Source organism: Mus musculus, chromosome 2, assembly GCF_000001635.26.
Source record: "Mus musculus strain C57BL/6J chromosome 2, GRCm38.p6 C57BL/6J".
Lineage (NCBI taxonomy): Eukaryota > Metazoa > Chordata > Mammalia > Rodentia > Muridae > Mus > Mus musculus.
Window position 1 is genome coordinate 40,294,867 of NC_000068.7, and position 4,565 is coordinate 40,299,431.

Here is a 4,565-nt window from a genome sequence, read left to right on the forward strand (position 1 = left end):
AGGGATCTAAAGAGCTACCACTACTGTGTTTTATAGCCACTCTTTCATTTATTCACCAATAGGTGAACATTTTCATGTTTTATCATGTGTCTGGTATACTGGGATGGACATAAGGATAATATTGTATATACCAGAAAGAAAAAACACAGTCAGGAAGAGCTAAAATTTACTTGTTTCATCTTTTGGTGGATATTCACTGCTTTTAGATATAAAATATCTAATGAATTAAGTCAATGAAGCAAAACTTCCAAAACAAGACTAGTCAAACAGGTAGCGAGTATGCATGACTAAAGTTTGGAGAAACTTAAAAATTTGAATTGGATTTTAGAACTCCTTCTAGCTGTTGAAGTCTGATGGTTAAGGATGACATACAAGACTGAAAATTTACATTCTTTTCACAATGTATCATTTAGAAACAGCACAATTTGAAAATTTAGCAAATTATTGTAGTAGAAGTTGTTTTTGTTGTTTTATAGATTTGATCCACTACTTATCATTCATTCAACACTAATACTCACATCCAAACCAGTAAAATTGCTGAAACTTCAAGCTGTGAACTTGGAGAGTACTTACAGCGTGATATGCCCTTCTTTGAAGCTATATGTCTATGTGTGAATGCATTCTATTAAATAGGCAACTCTGTGGTAATATTTCAAGAAGTTGCTATGTGACATCAAGGAGATCATTCCTTGTGAGTACATGAAAACTTAAATTTGAAGTAGTAAGCACGACATTGTTTCCCTTCATGAAAACAGAGCATATTCAATTATTTTTTTGTATAAACTCAAAAACTTTTACAAAAAACATTAACATAATGAAGAAAAACTTAAGAAGGCAATAGAAGATGGAAAGACTTCTCATCCTCAGAAATTGCTAAAATTAATATTTTAAAAATGGGCATCCAAGCAAAAGCAATATACTATTTAAATGCAATCCTCATCAAAATTCCAACCAAATTCTTGACAGAAATCTAACAACTATTCTTAAATTTTTTAAAATATTTTTTATCACATATTTTCCTCAATTACATTTCCAATGCTATCCCAAAAGTCCCCCATACCCTCCCCCCCCACTTCCCTACCCACCCATTCCCATTTTTTTTTTTTTTTTTTGGCCCTGTCGTTCCCCTCTACTGGGGCATATAAAGTTTGCATGTCCAATGGGCATCTCTTTCCAGTGATGGCCGACTAGGCCATCTTTTGATACATATGCAGCTAGAGTCAAGAGCTCCGGGGTACTGGTTAGTTCATAATGTTGTTCCACCTATAGGGTTGCAGATCCCTTTAGCTCCTTGGCTACTTTCTCTAGCTCCTCCATTGGGAGCCCTGTGATCCATCCAATAGCTGACTGTGAGCATCCACTTCTGTGTTTGCTAGGCCCTGGCATAGTCTCACAAGAGACAGCTACATCTGGGTCCTTTCGATAAAATCTTGCTAGTGTATGCAATGGTGTCAGCGTTTGGAAGCTGATTATGGGGTGGATCCCTGGATATGGCAGTCTCTAGATGGTCCATCCTTTCGTCTCAGCTCCAAACTTTGTCTCTGTAACTCCTTCCATGGGTGTTTTGTTCCCAATTCTAAGGAGGGGCATAGTGTCCACTCTTCAGCCTTCATTCTTCTTGAGTTTCATGTGTTTAGCAAATTGTATCTTATATCTTGGGTATCCTAGGTTTGGGGCTAATATCCACTTATCAGTGAGGACATATTGTGTGAGTTCCTTTGTGAATGTGTTACCTCACTCAGGATGATGCCCTCCAGGTCCATCCATTTGGCTAGGAATTTCATAAATTCATTCTTTTTAATAGCTGAGTAGTACTCCATTGTGTAAATGTACCACATTTTCTGTATCCATTCCTCTGTTGAGGGGCATCTGGGTTCTTTCCAGGTTTTGGCTATTATAAATAAGGCTGCTATGAACATAGTGGAGCATGTGTCCTTCTTACCGGTTGGGACATCTTCTGGATATATGCCCAGGAGAGGTATTGCTGGATCCTCCGGTAGTACTATTTCCAATTTTCTGAGGAACCGCCAGACTGATTTCCAGAGTGGTTGTACAAGCCTGCACTCCCACCAACAATGGAGGAGTGTTCCTCTTTCTCCACATCCTTGCCAGCATCTGCTGTCACCTGAATTTTTGATCTTAGTCATTCTGACTGGTGTGAGGTGGAATCTCAGGGCTGTTTTGATTTGCATTTCCCTGATGATTAAGGATGTTGAACATTTTTTCAGGTGCTTCTCTGCCATTCGGTATTCCTCAGGTGAGAATTCTTTGTTCAGTTCTGAGCCCCATTTTTTAATGGGGTTATTTGATTTTCTGAAGTCCACCTTCTTGAGTTCTTTATATATGTTGGATATTAGTCCCCTATAGAAACACACAGATAATGAACCTGGAGTAGTCAAAATGAAGGAACTGCTAGAGTTATTACTAGCCCTGAGTTTAAGTTATGCTAAGGAACTATAGCAATAAAACCAGCATGGTATTGACATAAAAACACATGTATTGATCAATGAAATAGCACTGAAGACTTATCACCTGAACTTTGCTAAACTACCCTGCATCTTATGGTTGAAATAATTCATCTTGGTATAACATTTGTATATTTTTAATACAAATATATTATCAAATCCATCAATCATTAAAATAACAGCATTATATACTTATGTTATTATTGAAGTTTTGTTTTAATATATAAATATTATTACAATTATTCCTATTGTAATTCCTTTTTATCTGTCTACTACGAGAAACAAAAACAAATATTGTAAAGAATTGTCAGTTTTTCCAGCATGATTTAGTATGTACCATCATTTGAAAGGGAAGTACCTGTTCTATCATCTGAAACAGTCAATATACTCTCTTATCAATCAGTCTTTCAATGCTTTGCATTTCAGTCACGTGTTTTCATGTTCCTCCACAATAAACTGAATATGGGGGTTTGTGTAGTCACAAGGGACTCTTCCAGTTCTTGATTTTACTGACTTGAAATGCCACCCTAAACCTCATTTCTATTTTTGCCTTCTGTCCCCCCTTTTCTTTTTTCTTTTATCCTCCCCCTCCTCTTCCTTCTCTTCTTCTCCTTTGTTTTGTTTTGGTATTTGTTTGTTTGTTATTTTATCTTTTTTTCCCAGATCGGGTGTGTCTGTGTAGCACTGGCTGTTCTAGAATTTTCTCTCTGGAGACTAGGCTGCCCTAGTATTCAGATGGAATGATCTAGACGTCCCCACTTCTTTCTTTGCTTGGGATGAAATAGAAATATGCCTTTTATTGCCATCAGAGTTTTCCTGTGTAGTATCAGACAAGTCACTTCTCTCTGAGTCATTTTTCCTTTTCTTCCCTGTCTCTTCATCCCTCACTAAGTTTTCCTAAAAACAACTTATGGAGAAAAACATGTTTTACTTAAAAACATGCCCAAAAGTTCTGTTTCTATGGAATACACCCTAAGAGAGTTATCTGCAACGCTGTGCCTAGTTTACAACTACAAAAGCTTTGAGATAAATCTAATTGGCAAACCTAATGGGTTTATCCGCTAATAAGACAAGTTTTGCATGCATTTATTTACAAATGTAAGATACGTAGAGCTAGTCAACTTATGCTACAAAGAGCATTTGTGAGTACAACTGATCCTGATCCCCTAAAGATAATCCATGATCCCTGCCCCTAGAAGGCAAGTGTGCCTTCTGTGTCACATGTATTTCACTATGCAGCAGAGAGGATAGAGGCTATGTTTTTGCTGTGTTTGGACATATGAACATCTGAATGATTTGTATCCTAACATTCCTGGAGGGAAATCAGGCTTAAGCCAACTACCAGTCCAGCACCAGAGGTACAGGACAAGGAGCTAGCCTTAGAGGACGGCTAGTCCATTGCCACACAGGCCCAGACTGGCTTCCAGGAAGCAGGGGATTAGATGAAAAGTGCCTGGGATTGCAGCCCCCAGCCAGGAGTGAACCTGACAGTCTACCCTCAAATAGACCCACTTAGGCGGACCATGTGAGAAGTGAATCCGAAATGATCACCAGAACGGTTCAATGGGGTCTGCATAGTTAGGTAGGCTGAAATGACCACCATTCTAGCACTGTACAGGCCTTGGGGGAGGGGGTCAGGGTGAGCCTAAGATGGCCCCTGCCTGGTGACATATGTATGAGTGGTGTGTAGCATTCCTAAAACCACTGCTGATATGACCCCAGATATTTAGAGGTACTGGACACAACTAAGAGGAGCAAATAAGTGGTACAGAAATGGAAGAGAGAAAAACAACAACAACAACAACACAGAAGGATGTAGGCACAATGGAGAGAAGTAGAACTGGAGACTTGAGCACAGTGAGGAACAGTTTGAAATAAGTCACTGATGTTGCCAACTGAGAACATAGTGGGGTTCTTGTCTGTGTGGCATCTGTAGGCCATATCTAGGTCTGTGGATCATCATCATCAGGAGTCTGTTACCACCAAGGTCAGGCAGATGCAAGCTGGCTACATGTTGATGTCTGTAGATGTACAGAAATGATTCTACCCTTCACATGGGCATCATGGGAGAGCTGTCCCTGGAGTCTTGAGAGTAGAAGA

General features: G+C 39.1%; 1 non-coding gene across 1 annotated transcript; it reads left to right on the forward strand.

Moving 5' to 3' along the window:
- Window positions 1–3,650: 3,650 nt before the first annotated feature.
- Gm24467 lies at window positions 3,651–3,776 on the forward strand. Its single transcript, XR_003954228.1, has one exon. It is a non-coding gene; the product is annotated as a small nucleolar RNA SNORA17 (small nucleolar RNA).
- Window positions 3,777–4,565: the final 789 nt, after the last annotated feature.